The sequence below is a fragment of the Pinus tabuliformis genome, chromosome 5_1 (genome assembly GCF_031772625.1).
Source record: "Pinus tabuliformis cultivar Carrire ecotype Pingquan chromosome 5_1, CPIR1, whole genome shotgun sequence".
Taxonomy (NCBI): domain Eukaryota; kingdom Viridiplantae; phylum Streptophyta; class Pinopsida; order Pinales; family Pinaceae; genus Pinus; species Pinus tabuliformis.
Window position 1 is genome coordinate 287832996 of NC_142305.1, and position 21579 is coordinate 287854574.

Here is a 21579-nt window from a genome sequence, read left to right on the forward strand (position 1 = left end):
TCGCTATTAAGTTTTAACGAGTTTAACGACAAAGATAACTCGGTCCTTTTCAATTTTAGAGAGTCTAAAAAGGAACGTAAAGGAAACTCCAAAACTCCTTTTCAATCATCTAATCCCTTAGGTTCGAAAAATTATAAAACAATACAGAAGGGATGAGTTTTCGATCCGTTTAACGAGCTGAACAAAACACGTGCTCGATCTTTTTGTGTAATAATCCCTCAGGTCCAAAAAGATTAAAATTTAGAGGAGGGATATCGCTTCCGGTCCCTTTAACGAGCTGGAGAGGCCAATGGCTCGACAATATTTTCATATTTTACGAGTCAGTTGAAAAGAGCTTCAAGGAGACTCGTCTTTTGAGGAACGAGTGATAAAATTGGGTGGCAGCTGATTCCAGGTAAGGTTTCGAATGTTCTGATCATGGCAGCGTTACAAGGATGGCTAGTGAGATCACTCTTCGCAGCTGTCAGGTGGAAAGAGTCGATAGTGCGGACACAACCAACCTCCCTAGGAGCCTAAGACTCTCTAGTGACAAACAAGACAAACAAGAGCAATCCTTCTCTAAACATGCATTTACCATACGAGAAATCAAGTGTTTAGATCCTACCTGTAGTTCAACGTTGTTGTAGTAGTCCAGCCTCGCCAATCCGGATGAGCTCCTCCTTCACTTAGAAACTTGCATTCACTAACAATCAAGCGATTAAATAGCACTTGATAATCTCATAAAATAAAACATATTTAACATATAGACCAAGGAGTACATGAAACAACTCATAAATAACAATTTATTGAGAAGAATGGACTCATTTGCATTAATAGGAAACAAGAGGAACAATTACAACCTGAGCCTTGGTTTTGTGCAAGTCCCTCCCAGGGTCCATCAAGAGTTCTCCTTTACTTTGACAAAGCTCACCCACTTCCAAATGAAACAAGAAAGGATGGGAATCTCTCCTCACAAGCTTCTAAATGGGAGTCCTAATTCCAGCAGCATCTACCCTTAGAAATGTTTAGCTTTCAACCTCCTCTCCTTCTGGCCCAATGCCTGTATTTATAGTCCTCAAGAGGAAGTTAATCAGGTCCACCATCAATGGGATAATCCCCTTTTTGGATGGGATAGCTGCTCTCTTGATGGGATAAATTCCTCTTTCATAGGGGTACATGAACCATCTCGAGGCAATCAATACACATCGAACAACCTTCTAGAATGCTCTAGAAATGACCACAAGTAACTTTTTAAAGATGAAACTCGTGCCTTTTGACCTTTACAGGGGTACGCACCTGCCCCTTTACATACAGAGCGTACAAGTACACAACTTTTGTGATCATTAGGTGCGTAAACATAGGTAAGGCCGAGAGAATCTGCGTACCCAGAGATAAACACATTTACTAAGACTTTTTCTCTTTTTGGAGTTTGACAAGGAGAGCAGAGGCATAAGACTTTCCTAGGAGGATAGCATGACTTTTGATAGAGCCATACTAACTGTAAATAGCCATGGTGACATTTTTTAGTGTAACAACAGCTGTTCCTCAAAAGGGGTAAACAATCAAATGGAGGTGAATGATCGGCCAATACAGAGTGGAGGTGACGATGAGAACACGACCAAGGCTTTTAAAGGCTGAAGTACTACATTCACGATGGTTATTTACTGGGAAATAGTTCATTTTTTAATGAGCTGAAACGCGGGGGGAAACATTTGCTCATGGCTTATGTTTATTTTTTAACGCGCTTGAACCTTGCGGTAACACTGCTTGATTAATCCAGTCATATAATAAGAATGTCCCATTTAAAAATGGCAATTTTTAGAGGTTTTCCCCACATCCTTTCTTTATGCAAGTTAGGAAATGACCAATCCAAAAAACAGATAAATGATCGCTCTTTTCTTTGGAAAAGATACCACTGATGCAGCCGCAGTATATTGCACTCGATTTACCTTCACCGACTGAACCACGTATGCAGAGATGGGTTGACCATATGTCTAGGCATGCTAGTCAGTCTCAGATCTCCTTTTCTAATACCTTCTTCAGGTGGTTTGATCGTCAGGAGATGGTTTATTCCGAGTATCCATATGCCGGTATGGACTTCCGGGGTGATCCAGATTTAGTACTGCCGGCTGGCGAACAGTGGGGCACCATTGGTAAATTCTTTGACAATATCCCTATTTATCGTTTTTCTTTTATAATGTCCTTGTGCTTTATTCTATCAAGACTTAACCAAACTCATGTGTTCATGCAAATGTTGGTCCCGTTCAGCCAGTAGTACGCCTGAGAGTGCCAGTTGTCACCCCAGCAGGAGAGGCTGTTGGAAGGGCTATCCTTCGTGACGTCGATGTGGCCGAGACTCTCACAGCATTACAGGAACAGGTTGAGGGCCTCACTCTTGGTATTCCAGATGTGAGGACTGATGAGCTGCCCTTGAGGTTGCAGCGAAATACTACTGGTGTGCCAAGACGATGGACTCGGCTCTTATGCATGATCACACAGGCTGTGACTTGCTATCACGAGAATCATTAGACTAGGGTGCCCCCTAGCATTTGAGTTTTGGGTCATTTGAAATTTTTTTTCTTGGTTACAGAACATTATGTGTAAACCATAAAGAGTTATATATATATTTTTGATTTTCGAAGTTTTATTTTGGTTAAGTAACATGATCCAAATGCAAATATTGATGGTATGCTTCTTTTTATAAATGTTGCAAATGTATATCTAACACATAATTTTCCAATGAGTGAGTTAATGTGTTTAAGGTTCTGGAAATATGCTGATATTGAATAAAATCAAATTGTCTTTCCAAAATCTTAACCCTTAGGAACATGTGATAAATAGCTGGATTTTGGACAGAGTGAATACCAGTGAGTTGTAGTATGACGAGTTGTGAGTCTAGCCTGACAATCAGTCGGCGTATACCATGTGTGATGGCATCAGAGAGAAGTTCTATCAATGTGCTATATTCAGCGATGTTATTCGTTGATCGACCAATACATACCCCTCTGAAACTTACTAACTCGCCGCCTGGATCAAAAATGGCCCAAGCCACGGAAGATAGGTTCCGCAAACTACGACTCACTCTATCGGCATATCCAACACATGACTCCAATAGGTTTGACATCTGCAATAAATGTAAAAAGTGGATTACTTGACCAAAACAAACACTTTAGCGAAAACAAAGACATAACAAAAGCATACAGGTTACTATACTGAGTCACGCATAGTAACACTTGAGGTACAACCCGTTACGAGGTTGTGCCAGTGGAATTACATCATAATCCATTAACTTGTAGGCTCCTTTTGCTAACACTCGCTTAACAATATAGGGGCCCATCCATAAAGACTTGAATTTACCTGCCCCCAATTTATCGGATTCTTGGTCATAAAGTAAGACCAAGTCACCTTCTGAGAAGACACGTGGTTTGACATTCTTGTGTAACTGCGCTTTGACTCGTTTTTTATGGGGTTCGTTAGCCAAAGCGGCATCATGACGAGTTTCATCCAATTGGATTAGTTCCAAGAAACGAGCCTCCTCTTCTGAAGTTTCGGGGAGAAGGTCAATTGCGAGTTTGAGGGATGAGATTTCAAACTGGATTGGTAAGACTGCTTCCAGGCCATATACCAGTTGGAACAGTGTAAACACGGTCGCATTCCTTACGAATGTTTGGTAAGCCCACAAGGCTGAGTACAGGATTAGGTGCCAGCTTCTTTTGTGAACTCCAATCATCCTTTGCAGCATGCGCTTCAGGACCTTGTTGATTGCTTCAACTTGTCCGTTGGCTTGCGGGTAATATGGAGTAGAGCTGTCGTGAGACAACCCTAGTTTGGCAGCTAATTCGACCATCATGTGATTGTGAAAATGTGATCCATGATCTATGACTATAGCTTGTGGGACGCCGAATCTGGTGACTATATGACTGAAAAAGAAGAGGGCAGTTGTTTCACCAGTATTATCTAATGTAGGCATTGCCTCGGCCCATTTGGTAATATAGTCAACTGCGACTATGATATACCCATGCCCCCCGGTTGAGGTGGGGTTAAATTTCATGAAATCGATGCCCCATTTGGCGAATGGCCCCACAGCAGCTATTGGCTGTAGAGGTGCGGGTGGTCTTTTGGTTTTACTATCAAAAATTTGACAAGCATGGCAACTTCTTACTGCTGTTATGTAATCTTTAAACATTGCTGGCCAGAAGTATCCTGCTCGTAAAAAAATTTGCACTGTAGCATAACCAGATTGATGCCCCCCACACGGGCCTGAATGGCAATCATTCATTACTTTTTCGGCCTCCTCATGGGTGAGGCACCTTCTCAGAACCGTATCGATACCACGACGGTAAAGTGTATCACCGACGATCATGTAGTCTTTTGCTTGGTATCGAATACGTTTTTGTTCGGAGCGAGAGGTATTTGGCCTATATTTTTGAGTTTGGAGATAAATGATTATATACCCATACCAGAGATTTCTTGAAGATATCAGAAACAATTTTCGTCCACGATTGTTTCTTTGGATGTTTCATCGTTGGACGACGATGGGAGATCGCATAATAATTCTGCGAAAACCAGAGCTTTCTTTCACTTGGATTTTATAAATTCCAGATCAAACTCTTGTAGAATTGCTATCCATTTTGAATATTTTCCCCCCAGCAACTGTCGCGACAATATATAAGTCATGGGGTTGCAATTTGACAGAATGGTAGTTTTTCGAAAGAGGACATAGTGTCGAAATCTCTGTATCGCTTGAGCAGCTGCGAGCGCTAGCTTTTCAACATAAGAATATCTGCTTTCTGTATCATTTAAGTTCTTACTTAAATAATATATACGATGTTCAATTCCGTTGTCTTCTTGAACTAAAACCATTGCGATGGTTGTATCCGCTGCAGCCAGATATAGGTTAAAGTCCTTTTGATAATCAGGAGCATACATTAATGATGCTTTCATTATGGATTCTTTCAAAGCATCAAAGGAACCTTGCGCAACCTGATCCTAGACAAAGGGTACTTCCTTTTCCAAAAGACGCGTATAACCTTTAGCAAGTTTGGCGTAATTTGGAATGAACCTCGTCAGAAAGTTTGCTTTCCCTTGGAGTTTTTGAATCTGAAACAAATTTGAAGGTGGAGGCAAATTTATGATTGCCTGAACCTTACATGGGTCGAGACGAATCCAATCTTTCGGGACTACAAAGCCAAGTAAATGACGATAACTGACACAAAATACACATTTGTGTGGATTGAGTTGTATTTTGTAGTGTCGGCAACGTAGAAATATCGCTCTTAAATGCTGCGGATGATCAGTCCGCTTTCACGAATGAGCTAGAAGGTCGTCGAGGTATGGTTGAACGATGTTTTTGATGTCATGGAAGGCATAATTCATTGCCCCCTGAAAAGTTGCCCCTGCGTTCTTTAGCACAAAGGGTAATTTTTGATATGTGAATGTGCCCCACGGACAAATAAATGCAGTCTTTGACTGGTCATGTGGGCGGATATTTATTTGATTACACCTGGAGAATCCATCCATGAATGAAAAGATTTCGCATCTGGCGCATTCATCAATTATCTGGTTGATGAAGGGCGTGGGGTAGTTGTCTTTTGGACAAGCTTGATTTACATCCCTATAATTGACACACACTCTAATTGTTCCTTGTTTTTTCATAACAGGGACAATATTCGATACCTAATCGGTCAGAGGAACTGGGTAAACGAAACCAACATGGAGAAGTTTTACAACTTCTGCCTTAATGGCAGCGGCTTTCTTGGGGTGCACCTGACGTAACCATTGTCGTAATAGTTTGACATCAGGATACATCTTGCTTTCGTGTTCAACGATACTCGAGTCAATGCCTGGCATTTCACTATATGACCAAGCAAAGGCATCTCTAAATTTGAGAAAAATAGCATTATATATTTCTAGTTCTGAAGGAGAACAACATTTGCCAACATAAATATTCTCTACAACATCTGTTTTGGTTGAGATATTTATGGCGGTAGTCTCTTCAATTTTGGACAAGTTTCGCTCGGAATCCACCGTGTTTACAGTATTTGATAGGAAATCAAAAACTGAAGGATGATAAAGGTCATCAAGAGTATTTTCTTCACAATCTGGAAGAAGGGAACGATGGTGGTAATCATCCCATGGTGCCCCTTCAACTACCATTGATTGAACAATTACTTCGTCAGTGACATGCACTCGCGGCCAAGGATCTCAAAGGGTACCATATTCCTCAGACCTATCTATCCAGACGCTCGATGAGCATTGATTTTGGTTTGCCTCCCATGCTAGGAACGTTGACTGCTACAATATTTCTGTTGGGCTTGGAGGCAGAACCTGCTCATGATCCATGTCAATATCATTTTCTGAGATCTTTTTAGAAGATATCATGTTGCAGGTTCCTATCGACACTACTTCTGCCAAATTGATTGGAGGTGGAAGGGGGAAATTTCCCATTAATATAGGATCTTTTAGTAGGCCTACTCCGATATTTTGAAGCGAATGGGGGCTTCCATGGATCATTGGAATGCTTCCTGTAACATGAGAAACATTGGGGAGGAAGTTTTGTTGATCAACGATTGTAATCCCTCCTTCAAAGGGAAATTCAATCCTCCTAAAATAGGTCGACACAATAGCAGCCATGGCATATATCCATGGTCTTCCTAGTAGGATGTTGTAATCGATATTTCTGTCGATTACCTCAACATCTATTTCTACTGTTTTCCCTCCTAGTTCAACCTTCAAGTTACTTAGAATACCATATGGGGTATATGTTCATCAGTCAAAAGCTTTTAATGTCGTTGAAGATCGCGACAAGGTTGGAGATCCTAAAGTTTTCTAGTAACTCATCAACATAATACATGTAGATGCCCCCTCATCAATAATTGTTCAATGAACAGTTTTGTTGAGGGCTTTCACTTGAACGAGGAAAGATAGTTGAGCTGGTAACTGAGGATTGTATCCTCTATGATCGAAGGATACAAGATTGGAATCCTTTGGGTCTATCCCACCAATGGCTGATAATAAAGCCTGCTTTTGGGATGGGAAATTTTGTAGTACCTCAAGAGTCGACATAGCGGATGGCCATTGGGCCAAATCTTCCACTATATTATAATGTTGTGCCGCTCTAGCGCAGGGATTAAATGTCAACTTGTGTACTACTCCCTTTGGCGGTTTTATTGTCAACTCGGGAATGATGGGTGGCGCAACTTCTGTCGAAGTTGTTGTCGAACTACTAGGTTGATCTTTATCCTTGTTGTTCAATAGCTGTGGATTCCCATAATATTTGTTTCTTGTCGATATCAAAGCATCATTTTGTTGTTTGGAAACCGACAACATTAGCACTTGAGACGGGGAAGCATTTCCACTGTCAACCAGATTTGTCCCTGGATTTGGGAACGGATCAGTTAATACTGCCGAGGGTTTTGAATTGTTGAAGAATTTTTTAAGCTCAGCTCTGTGTGGAAAATCTGCGGTCCAATGATCCTCATCGCATATAAAGCATGGATTTTTTGGTTTACTATTTCTAGGAGGGTTTGCCGAAGATTTTTTAGGTGATGATTCTTCCTGTTTCTTCTTCTTCCCTTTGCCTTTCTTCTTGCCCCCTGGTTGCTTGGTTTCCTTGCCTTTATCTATCGATACGGCATTTACTTCCGAGGGAAGAAGTTCCTCATTTTCATTTTGAACGGAAATCTTACGGGCCTTTTTAGATGTAGCCTTTGTCGATTTCGTGTCTGTTGTGCCAATCACGCCATCATCGGCATGAGAGTCATTGTTTGATTTTGGAGGAGGAGGAACTGAGAATTTTGGTCTAGGAGTGTCAGGTATTTTATCGTAGAGCGTGCCAGACTGAGTGTAAATGAAGTCCAAATATTGTGCATGAGAGATAACCTGCTCTTCGGTGATGACTCCCCCTTTTGCCACATCTTCCATGATGGAAGGCAGTAATGACTTGATAAATCATTCAGCTAAGAGCTGATCGCGAACATACGTTTTCACCATTCTACGACGGCATCGCCACTCATGTATATGATCAGATATGTGAGTGGATGTCGTTTGTTTGAAGTTGGTAAGAAGTTTCATTCTTGTTTCGTACCTTATCGGTAACTGAAAATGGGTTAAAAAGGTTGTGGCTAGGGTACTGAAGTTGTCGAATGAAGCTCTAGGCAATTCGATATACCATTTTGTTGACGGACCAGTTAACGTCCTCTGAAAAAAGTGAAGCCTAATTGAATCATCATTTAGGGTGTTTGATGAACACAACAGATGAAAGGTCATCACATGATTCGACGGATCTTCACCCGGTATTGCATTAAATTTAGGAATATCTGATGGAAGTTTATGTGGAATCATTAGCCACGAAGGGGCATAAGCGATTGGATCGTTTGTTAACCGATTTAAATTAGGTAACTCTAAAGTTGCCACGAAGGGTAACTGTTGATTCAGGTTAGGTGAAGCATACCCAGGATAAGATGGGATTGCCTGAGCAATTGGTCTTTGCATGCCAGCATAATGCATTTGATGTTGGTAACTTTGGTAAGGTTCGTGGGCATGACCATTGTAAAATGGTTAATTTTGACCATTTTGAATATACGGTTTCCCACTATTCGCAAATATTTGTTGTTTAGAACCTTGGTATACTTGTTGGAACTGCGGTTGTTGGTATTACACTAGCCATGGGTGTGAAGCCATGTGTTATTGCCCGATACTAACTGTTTGACCAAGATGAGGGGTAATTGTACCCGTTCGAACCTGTGTCATTCCACCAGTCAGCGATTGTGGTTGAGTTGCAGGGTCAAGGGGCTATTGAATTATGTTATCACTCAGGTTGTCCCTTTTGACTCCTAAAGGGATACGGCCGAGGTAACCACAAACCAACTTTGGACTGCAGGTCCTAGCCTACCTGCAGTCAGAGAGGGCTCTCTCTTTATGATTTAGCTTTGTTGAAAAGGGTGATTTTAGGCTAGATATGATGCGTAGGGGGTTTGATTGAGTTTTGGTGGGAAAACTGACACTTTCAGGTAGAGAGGCAGAGTATAATCTGAATGTTTCAAACCATTGGGCGTGGAGTCGAGGAGGGGAACTGCTGGTGTCTTTCTTTAATAACAGTGAGGGGAAAATGGAGCAAGATAACTGAAGCAGAAGCAACTTTCAGGCTCAAAGGATGGAATGAATTCTAAAGAAAGAGAGGCAGTTAAGAATCTCTCCAACAAATTAGGAGAGAAAATAAGAGGGCGCTACCTAGGGGCAGTTAAGAATCCCTAGATAATTGGCCAGCACAGGTGAATTGGGGTAAACATGAGCCAGGAGTAATTCAATGTTCATAACCAATTCCTTTAGAGGAAAACATGAAGAAACAACAAAAGTTGAGCATAGAGCGTGTTTAAACTAATTCTAGGCTATTCCTTTTTTCTGCTATTTAGATAATGGCAAACACATAAACAGAGATAAGAGGCACTTATCGCTTCAGACCGCAGTGCAGGAATTCCATCTTCAACTCTTGAGAACATTCATCAGCAACAGAAAGTTCGCTCTCCAAGCTTTAAGAAATCTTTCATTACAGAAAAGTTCAGGTATACACAGCGAGTCTCTAGTGAAAATCTCAATTAACCAACCCTTAAAACTATACAGAGGGTGGTATATATAGGGCAAAAACTCTCTGCAGAGTTCCTTTATTACATCTTGAACTAATTAGGTCATAAAAAATGACAGCTAGACCTAATCCTATCTAGAAATAAATGCAAAAAATATCTCGGGCCGTGCTCAGGGCCGATTTGTCAAAACTGAATAAATGATGCTGTCCTTGGTGGCTTGCTGCAGTGTTTTCTGCAATAAATAAGTATGGGTTTCTGCTTTCTTGTTGTCCTGGTGCTTTGAATGCCTTAATGGTGATTTGAAGGCAAGGATGGGCTGATGCTTATTGATTTGACTTTATGGGGGCTTCATCAATGTTCAGGTGCCTCGAGCCCCTAAAAAATCATGACTGATACTCTCTGGCGTCTTTTCTTTGACTGATACTCTCTGACAAAATCTGGACTGCTGATCTGATGTCCTGCGGGTCTAATCATTAGTAAATGGCCGATGTTTGGCCTCGGTATCATCTGGAATTGTCTTCTGATCATTTTCGTATGCTCTGTGAAGAAAACAAATCATTTTTGCGCCTTTTCGGGCTTCCTGAGGCCGCATGGTGAGAAGATTCCCTAAAGATTCCCTGAATATTCTCCATTTCGGCCTAAAAAATCTTGCGACAAGCGATTTGTGCTAGGCGCAAATCGCTCATGAAAAACTGCCCCATAATTCGATTCCGGGGCTCCGAAGTGCAAATTTTGCGCCTCTACGTCCAAAAAAGGGCAGATGACGTCAGCATGATGTCAGCATTGTACGGCGGGTGACGTCAGCAGGGCGACCTGGCGGGATGACATCAGCATGACGTCATCATGTACGGATGATGATGTGGTAGGTACGGTGGCGGGGACACGTTGCAGTGACGTGGCAGGAGGCCACGCAGGTAGGTGACTCATCGGGTGACCGGACAGGGGTGACGTGGGCATGTGACTGCGTAGGGGGTGACATGGGGTATGACGTCACTGGGCAGGGCGGTAAGCGGTATGTGGCGCACCGCTTTTCGAGGATGGCGGTTTCGAAGGGAGGGGCTCTGCCACAGCCCAGCGCCTGACGCATGGCGGGGGTACAGTGGCAAAACCACCGAACTTCCGGACGTTAAAGGTCGGGTGTGTCGGGAATGGAGATGCCCGCCCACCGTCGATCTGCGGGGCTGTGGATCGGACGGCTGGCGGCGGATGCGAAGGGACGGCGGGTTAACGGGTGGGAATATTCGCAGGAATATTCCCTTTTAAATACGCGCGGCGGATGGGTTGAAACTTAGGAAAACGGGTTTATATGGGTTTTTACAGGCGCGGGTTAATATTTATGCATAAAACTTTGGTTTAGGGGCGGAATATGGGTTTTTTGGGGGTTTTTTAGGGTTAAGGGGGAGGTTACTAGCTGACCAGATGTCAAACTAGTTCCTCAATGACGCGGATGGGCTAAAAACAGTCCCGGATGGACTGAGATTTCCCTGACTTGGTAGAATTATGGCTATAATGCCAGGGAGGGGTATTTACATAGGGGGATTTATATACATGATTTTAATAGGGGAAGGGAAAAACTAATAGGGAGTTATATAATAAGGGTGATGAGAAAAAGAGAGATGTTAGTGAACTCCAGCCTGAGTACCTCCAACTGAAGAAACTGCCTCGGACCGAAAAATGGATTGCTTATCAAAATTGGAACACAGCAGTGGCCCTTAGACTAGCATACTCTTATGGATACTTCTTTGGCCATCTGTAGCAAATATGGAGCATTGCAGCATGGATAGTACGACATATTTGGCATGTAAAATTGTCGATCATGAAAGATGATTAACCTGCTGCAACAGGAGGCTAACAGTGGCTCCACTTGGGGATGGCTTTTCCTTGTGAAAAGCCAAGAACAGCAGGTAATACTGCCTTGTATTCAATTGTTGATGTGTTCTGCAAATTTCTCTTGACTGGCTGCCTTATTGATCCTACCTACCTACCTACCCTAACCAGTACTTACTTTGCTATTAGGTGTAGTGAAATTGCCAATGCGGCCACTTAAGCAATAATAACATGAGTGGGCTTTGCTTCTTGTGCTTGCCGGTGAGAGCAACTGAGATTTTGCAATTTTTTATGGCTTTTTCAATCTTTGAGAAGATCAGGAAGCTACTGACCTCCTTTGCGCTGATTAAGTACTGTACAAAACTGTCCTGCAACATATATATACAATTTCTAGGCTGAAATAAAGAACTGTACAAAGGTTGAGGATCACTACCACGCCTTGGAGTCGGGAGATCATCGACAACCCGATACTGAGCCTTGCAGCCTGTTAATGGAGAAGAGCACTGATCTCTTTCATCATTCTGCCTGCCAGCGGATGGGTCATTCAGAACTTGCAGAGGCGCTTGTAATTTATTACAACCTGGCTCGAATAGGACTTGACTGATCTGTGCAGGCTGCTGGTCTTCTTCTTCTTTGAACAACTCAGATGGCTGAAAGTAATGAGGCGGGGGATCCACTTGGATTATTTGGTCGTATACTGCTGCTTCTGGATCCACCTCAATCTGATATTCAATGGCTCTTTGGGGCTGCAAAACTGGAGGCAATACCTTTGGAACAATATCTTGATTAACCTCCAGACGGTCAATAGCAGCACACGGTGACACTTGATCATATATATCATGATAGGTATCCTTGATAAATTGAAAAGATTCAAAACAAAAGGGTAAAGTTCCTTCATTGAAATCAACGCACTCTGCGTTTTCTTCCTTTTCTTCATAGCTGAGATGGGCATGCTGATCATGGGTTTCAGATTGCTGAACCTGAACACTGCTTCCTGCCAAAATAGGATGTGATTCCTCTGCAAGGCTGATTTGGTCATTAGGCTCATAATCATCATCATACAGATCATATTTGGGCAGACAATTGAAAGAAGAGAAGCTATTATATTCACACAGTATATCAGGAGACTGCTCCATCATGTATGGCTAGATGAATATGTCATCTGTTTTGTGGCAGGTTTGTTCGTGAATGTCACTACTTTCCTGTTGTGAAACAGATCTGTTCTGGTGCTCTGAACATTCCACTTTCATTGTGATCAGCTGCATCATTTTCTCTGTCCTTTGTAACACACTATGAAATCTCTCTTCTTGCTCTGCTTTGCGCTTTTCTTCCCTCCTTCTTAAATTTCCCTCTACATCCACAGCTCTGTCCTGCATCTATTTCAAAGTGGATGGGCCTCTTTCTCTCAAACAGAACTCCATTTCTGTGTCAAATGCTCTAGGATATTGCAATAGAGCTAAATCAAGGGGAGGTATTATATTTAAAGGCATGGATTGATAAACTTGATTGAATCTTTCTGAAAACTGCTGAACAGAGTCATCTGGATGCCTTTCTAAATGATTGTATTCTTCAATGAGCGTGAAGATATTACCTCTGATCATCCATTTATCAAGGAAAAGCTTGCCACACTGCTGAAACTTAGAGATGCTCGCCTCAGGCAACGCTTTAAACCATGTCCTAGATTCGCTTTGCAAAGAAAGGGTAAATAGTCTAACACTGACATCTTCATCTTCCACTTCAAATGTATTAAGATAATCTTCAAAAACCTAGATATGTTTATGGGCAGCAATGCCATTCTCTCCATCAAATCTAGGGAGATATTCAGGATGATTTGTCGGCAGGGGACCAAGCACAGCAGGCAAAATGAGCGGCTTATATCTTTCAGGAACTTTACGAGGCACAGGAGTATGTACAGGAACTAGAAGACTGGGTTCTATTTTTTATTCCTCCTTGGCTGTATGATGATCTTCAAAAGCATTTGAAAGCTGCTGCTCTGATGTGCAAGGAGGCTTTTCAACAATCCTTTCCAAAGGAAAAACATAAAAATCTGACATAAATTCGTTTTTAAAGTACAATATGCACAGCAAAATTTGGTGCAAGAGAAAGAACATGATATCTTGGATGATAGTCCAAGTCAAGAGCCTGATCTACTTCTAAAATTCCTTCGGGTTCATTTCTCCAGTGGAGTCTTTATTATGAGGATGATGTGAAGTCTCCAGGTGGATGAATTAACATTGAAGTGCCTGATCTTTGTCCACCATCACAGATCAGAGCTGAACATGAAAAACCTTGAAGAAAAGGAACACTTTCTCAAAAAACGAGGCGAACTGGTCAAAATTGAGGATTTACACTGATAAACACATAATTCATGTCCCTAGCGGAGTCGCCATTATGTTATCACTTAGGTTGTCCCTTTTGACTCCTAAATGGATATGACCGAGGTAACCACAAACCAACTTTGGACTGCAGGTCCTAGCCTACCTGCAGTCAGAGAGGGCTCTCTCTTTATGATTTAGCTTTGTTAGAAAGGGTGATTTTAGGCTAGATATGATGCACAGGGGGTTTGATTGAGTTTTGATGTGAAAACTGACACTTTCATGTAGAGAGGCAGAGTATAATCTGAATGTTTCAAACCATTGGGCATGGAGTCGAGGAGGGGAACTGCTGGTGTCTTTCCTTAATAACAGTGAGGGGAAAATGGAGCAAGATAACTGAAGCAGAAGCAACTTTCAGGTTCAAAGGATGGAATGAATGCTAAAGAAAGAGAGGCAGTTAAGAATCTCTCCAACAAATTAGTAGAGAAAATAAAAGGGCGCTACCTAAGGGCAGTTAAGAATCCCTAGATAATTGGCCAGCACAGGTGAATTGGGGTAAACATGAGCCGGGAGGAATTCAATGTTCATAACCAATTCTTTTAGAGGAAAACATGAAGAAACAAAAATAATTGAGCATAGAGAGTTTTTAAACTAATTCTACGCTATTCCTTTTTTCTGCTATTTAGATAATGGCAAACACATAAACAGAGATAAGAGGCATTTATTGCTTCAGACCGCAGTGCAGGAATTCCATCTTCAACTTTTTAGAACATTCATCAGCAACAGACAGTTCGCTCTCCAAGCTTTAAGCAATCTTTGATTACAGAAAAGTTCAAGTATACACAACGAGTCTCTAGTGAAAATCTCAATTAACCAACCCTTAAAACTATACAGAGGGCGGTATATATAGGGCAAAAACTCTCTGCAGAGTTCCTTTATTACATCTTGACCTAATTAGGTCATAAAAAATGACTACTAGACCTAATCCTATCTAGAAATAAATGCAAAAAATATCTCGGGCCGTGGTTAGGGCTGATGTTTCAAAACTGAATAAATGATGTTGTCCTTGGTGGCTTGCTGCAGTGTTTTCTGCAATAAATGAGTATGGGTTTCTGCTTTCTTGCTGTCTTGGTGCTTTGAATGCCTTAATGGTGATTTGAAGGCAAGGATGGGCTGATGCTTATTGATTTGACTTTCTGGGGGCTTCATCAATGTTCAGGTGCCTCGAGCCCCTAAAAAATCATGACTGATACTCTCTGGCGTCTTTTCTTCCACTGATACTCTCTGACAAAATCTGGACTGCTGATCTGATGTGCTGCGGGTCTAATCGCCAGTAAATGGCCGCTGTTCGGCCTCGGTATCATCTGGAATTGTCTTCTGATCATTTTGGTATGCTCTGTGAAGAAAACGGATCATTTTTGCGCCTTTTCGGGCTTCCTGAGGCCGCATGGTGAGAAGATTCCCTAAAGATTCCCTGAATAGTCTCCATTTCGGCCTAAAGAATCCTGCTAGGCGCAAATCACTCATCAAAAACTGCCACAGAATTCTATTCTGAGGCTCCGAAGTGCGACTTTTGCGCCTCTGCGTCCTAAAAAGGGCTGATGATTCAGCATGACGTCAGCATTGTACGGCGGGTGAAGTTAGCATGACGTCAGCAGGGTGACGTGGCGGGATGACGTCATCACGTATGGACGATGACGTGGTAGATACGGTGGCGGGGACACGTGGCAGTGACGTGGCAGGAGGCCACGCAGGCAGGTGACTCATCGGGTGACTGGACATGGGTGACTTGGGCATGTGACTGTGTAGGGGGTGACGTGGGGTATGACGTCACTAGGCAGGGAGAAAAGCGGTATGTGGCGCATCGCTTTTCAGGGATGGCAGTTTCAGAGGGAGGGGCTCTGCCACAGCCTAGCGCCTGACGCATGGCTGGGGTACGGCGGTAAAACCGCCGAACTCCCGGACGTTAAAGGCCGGACGTGTCGGGAATGGAGATGCCCGCCCACCATCGATATGCGGGGCTCTGGATCGGACGACTGGCGGCGGATGCGAAGGGACGGCGGGTTAATGGGTGGGAATCTTCACAGGAATATTCCCTTTTAAATATGCGCGGCAGATGGGTTGAAACTTAGGAAAACGGGTTTATATGGGTTTTTACAGGCGCGGGTTAATATTTATGCATAAAACTTTGGTTTAGGGGCGGAATATGGGTTTTTTAGGGTTAAAGGGGAGGTTACTAGTTGACTAGATGTCAAACTAGTTCCTCAATGACGCAAATGGGCTAAAAATAGTCCTGGATGGACAAAGATTTCCCTGACTTGGTAGAATTATGGCTATAATGCCAGGGAGGGGTATTTACATAGGGGGATTTATATACATGATTTTAATAGGGGAAGGGAAAAACCAATATGGAGTTATATAATAAGGGTGATGAGAAAAAGAGAGATGTTAGTGAACTCCAGCCTGAGTACCTCCAACTGAAGAAACTTCCTCGGACTGAAAAATGGATTGCTTATCAAAATTGGAACACAGCAGTGGCCCTTAGACTAGCATACTCTCATGGATACTTCTTTGGTCATCTGTAGCAAATATGGAGCATTGCAGCATGGATAATACGACATATTTGGCATGTAAAATTGTCGATCATGAAAGATGATTAACTTGCTGCAGCAGGAGGCTAACACATTACAACCTGAGAAACCTGAGGTTGGCATGCAATAGGCAGCGCTTGAACTTGAAACACCGTCACAATAGCTGGCGTAGTTGGTATACTTGACATAGGTAAGCACTGTTGTATCGAATATACAACTCTTGGTTGTTGAGGTAGTATCGGTAACCAACCGCTTGAAGTAATTCCAGCATAACCCGAATTTTTTTATGAACTCCCGTATGGTTGTCCTCCGAGAGGGGATAATGAAATGGCATACTGCCCCACATATGGTGGTAATCCACTACTTAAGGGAATGGTTTTCCCTTGAGGGCTGGACTGAGCAAATTGACCTCCAAATGGATCAATTTGTTGAGACTCAACATAAGAGTTTCCAGATATTATTCCGGATGAACAAACAGGAACAGGCCATACCGTCGAAATGGCCCCTGAGTGGGCTCCTTCTAGCGATTGAGAGCTAGTTGGGGTAGATGGTATACCGGCGAACATTGTTGGAGTGATAGCAGGGAGTTCTGTCGTCGCTGTGTCAGACGACACAGTCCTAGATGTTGACGGTTGTTCAGACATGTCTAGTCTATCGAAAAGATTACCTATGGTTTCTACAGGAGCTTCCGCTCGCGGTAGACTAACTTCTGATGAAGAAGGATACAGAGTAATCCTGACTCCAAATTTCGATGGAGTGTTAGATGGAAGATCTTCCACAATCTCTTCTATAGCAATCAGACCAGGTGGAAGGGGTAGACCGCCATGTCCATAGAATATTTCAGGTGCCGAAGAAGGTATGGAATCTACAGCAATAGATGTTTGGGGAGCAACACTCTCCGAACCGGTTGTAGATGGAACTGGTTCAGTGATACAAGTGTTTACCCTCAGACTAGGATCAGTACCACTGTCCTTCTGTGGCTGCTGAATTTCTTCTGTAAAGTCAGGGATACCAGAAATGTTTGGAGTAACCGGAATCTCTGATGTTGTTGGAACACTTGTTCTAACTTTAACAGGAGATTTGGAACCGGTTAAACGAGTTCGCTTTGTCCATACTAGCTTTGATTCTGGAGACAAAGACGGTTGACTCATAAGCCTCCGCAAACGATGGGGTTTCAATTGACTTTCTTCCACGATTGCGGATTACTCGATCAACTAAAAATAAAGGGGAAGTATGTTTCCGAATTAGATGAATTTTAGACTCTTTCACACAACCTGTTTTTTCAATTTTTAAGAGTTGAGAAAAAACAAAAGATGACTCTAGTCGCCTTCGATTTTTAATGAGCCTGAAGTGACAAGTGGTCAGATGGACCTTTTTCGTTAAGGAGTCTGAAAAGGAATGAAAGGGACTGCTCTGGAAATCTAGGTAGAGGGATTACCAAACCAATCACAAAACTGCAGAATACTTTTTACGTTACGGCAGTCAATCTTCCCGAATGTTGTGTTTAGTGCATTGTGATCGATAGGTCAGCAGACACGGCTTCCTATGGATAAAGGATTAAGCCTATTGTGGTCTCCCAAAATATACTCGACGGTACATGGGAGCACAAGTCCGTACTGGCACTTATCGTCTCATAGTGGAGGAATCACCCAACCATTAGTGAAAACAATAGTTACCAGGCTTTACGATGCCAGAATACGTCTCTATCCTAGACTTCTAAATGTTGTGTGTTAGGTTCCAAAGCGTTGTTAGATTCATTGAATTTATTTTATAGTTGATCTTGTTTATGAATTTTTCCTTTCAGGTTCACCGTGAGATGTAGATGTGTAATTCCTAAAATTCAATCTAAGATGATAAACTGTTTTTTATCTTCTTTGTGGAATGAAAATCCTGGCTTCTAAGGAAAGAGAGACAGTATTCTTTCACAAAGAGCAAAGAGCACACCCTAAATGCACTTTCCTAAATCAAACCAATCAAACAGTCTAAATGCAAATGCACATGCATGTATTTGTTTTCAGATTTCTTAGTATGTGAATGGAGGAAAGAAAGCTAATGCACAAATCTGAATTACTTTTCAAGCGACAATTATGAACAAGTTTCTTTTCAAAATAAAAAATGGAGACAATCACAACACTTTACGATTTGGAAATGAATACTCACTTTCGACACTAGAAAAATTACAAATTCAGACCAAATACAATAGTAACATGATAATCGATTATCTACACCAAGCAAACTCTTTCCTATGACTCAAAATGACACTTATGACGCTTTCAAATCAAAGGACGACAGTACGATTACGTTACTTTTGCAAAGGAGAACTAAAAATGACTCAACAAATACACAAAAACATTTACAGTTCTTTTGTACAAAGGAGGTGGAATAACAACAAGGAAAAGGGGTTTCAAACAGAGATATATTGATCACCGGCAGCAAAATTGATGAATAGAACTGGAAAGAATGAATCACAGGAACCAAAACTGAACAATGCCTAGTCTGATCAGCGCACATGTAACACAGGGAATTTGAAATGCAACGCACCTACTACACTCGGGAAGTGCACTGAATTTCAGATTAACAAAACAGTACCTACGCTGGGCCAGAGACGAGACTTTTCTTGGGTTCTGGGTCGTAGTTTGCAGTTCAGTTCATGGGTTTTGGCCGAGCAAATGGTAATCAGTAATGCAATAATCAGGGGTAGATCTAAGGAGGATCTAAGAGCTATCACAAAGGGCAGTCAGACAGTTTGTAAATCAGTTGTTTAATTTATAAACAAATCCCAGAGATTAACTGAAGCGGCATTTATCTACTTTGCATTTGCATAGAAAGTACAGTTTGAAAGCTACCTAGCTCGACTTTAGGCTCCGTCTGTAAGTTTATAAAATAGACAACAAGGAAGATAAAAAAACAAACTAATTCGTCCCCAGTGGAGCCACCATTTTATTACAAGGAAAAGTTTCTACACAGAACTACTTATCCCACTAAGGTGTGATAGATACCTTAGAAACAAACAAAGTAAAGCTACTTTCGTTTTTCCTTTATGAAGTATAGATGAGAGAAGAACAAAGAAGACAAACCTCTGTCTTGCGCTAATCTCCTAGTTCGATTCCTCTCTCTCTTGATAGTCTTATGCTACTTGTTCCCTTGCAGGCCCAACTTCAAAGAGTACCTGTAAGATCACAGTAGCATAGCACTATACAAGAACATGGATCTATAATCATAAACAATATAGGATCAAATGTAAATTGACCATACAAATGCAGAAAACATCAATGACACAAGAGTATGGAGGAAAACTTGAATAGCTTTTATTGATAAACAAGAAAGAGCCAAGGGAGTTATAACCAGCTGTCCTAACTGAGCATCATCCCCTCAGAAAGGAAGCCCCTCTTCACCTCATACAAAGCTTAGATCACCCAAAAATCTGATGTTGTCTCAAGAAACCAACAACAATTCCTTACAATATGCAAAATTCCAGCCTCTGGATCTCTAGGATGAGGGATCCATATATAGATATCTGTAAGGGAGATGAGTCAGCTTGTGATTTGATTAGTGTCTTCCCTTTGATAGTTCTTACTTACACTTGGAGATTGATGATATCTTACTCATCCTTGGTTGAATTCAGAGAGGCAAGTGTTACAGGAGAAGTTTCTGGAAGTTTCCATGCCTCTCCACCTCGCGGAATGACACTGCCATTTGTCACTTCTCACCCATCGCACCCCATAGAAGGGATTTTTGAAATGCAACACACCCACACAGTGTGTTTAGGTGAGATGCAATGCACTTTGCCTATGGAGCAGCTGAAATGATACTGTTTTGACCAATTTTGAGCAGTTTTTCATGGAGAACTTCTCAGAGAAGCTGTAATCAGTTGACCTTGTTCTTTTAGGGGTTAGAACAACACTTTTAGGGACTTAGGAGTCCTTGGTTTATGGAAATTTCATGCTTGGGGGTTGTAGTGCCCAAAAATGTCTATAACACTATTCATTTTCGAATGGAACAACACTTCTGCTTTTTCACGTTTTGTTGTTCCTTTTCGAAATGGAACAACACTTCTGCACTTTCACATTTTGTCGTTCCTTTTCGAATGGAACAACACTTCTGCACTTTCACGTTTTGTTGTTCCTTTTTAAATGGAACAACACTTCTGCACTTTCACGTTTTGTTGTTCCTTTCGAAAAGGAACAACACTTTGACAATTTTCATTTTTGATGTTCGTTTTCCAAAGGAATAGCACTTGCGTTTTTGCTGTTCATTTTCCAAAGGAATGACACTTTTCATTTTTGTTGTTCCTTTCCCAAAGGAACGACACTTTTCATTTTTGCTGTTCCTTTTCCAAAGGAATGACACTTTTGATTTTTGTTGTTCCTTTTCCAAAGGAACAGCAAAAGGAACATCACTTGTGTTTTTGTTATTCCTTTTCTAAAGGAATGACACTTTTAGTTTTTGTTGTTCCTTTTTCCAAGAGAAAGACATTTGCATTTTCACACTTTTTTGTGTATATTTTTTCTTTTTGGTGTGCATTTCCTTTGTTGTTCCCTACAAGGAACAACATTTTTTTTGAGTGTTTTTGCTGTTCCTTTTTCCAAAAGAATGACATTTGCATTTTCACACCCTTTTGTGTGTATTTTTTCTTTTTGGTGTGCGTTTACTTTGTTGTTCCCTACAAGGAACAACACTTCTTTTTGAGTGTTTTTGTTGTTCCTTCAAAGAAGCAACACTTTGGGATTATTTTTTAGAGCAACCCTTCCTTCCTCTTGTGGGATGATTCCTAGTTTATCTCAACCACATTTTCCTGATTCTCTTTCATGGCATGAAGTACACTACTTTTATGAGGACAAGAATTATGGATTATTTTGAAGCGAGTTAATATCATTCATGTTATGATCTTTAACAGGACAACTCCTTGATGATAACTTATTTTCAAAAAGGACATAATTATTTATATACCACTTTACTGCATTGTTTTTTGTTGAACATGATATTGATTGATCATCTTAATACCATGTTGGTTCCACCCTTCCAGGTTATAATCTTCTCTTTCTGTAATAAATGAGATTATGAGTATATTTTTTTCTATTGACATGTTCAACTTCTTCCACCATCCCTACTCTTAAGGAGTATTGAGCCTCCCTCTTTTTATCATAAAAATGTGTAATAACAACAAAATTTTGTTCGCAGATGGAGGATAGGGGGTCTCATTCTGTAAGTCTCAAAGCTGGGCTCTCATTGTTCAGGCTGTAAGTCTCAAAGCTGTTGCTGTTGTAATGATTTTACCATTTA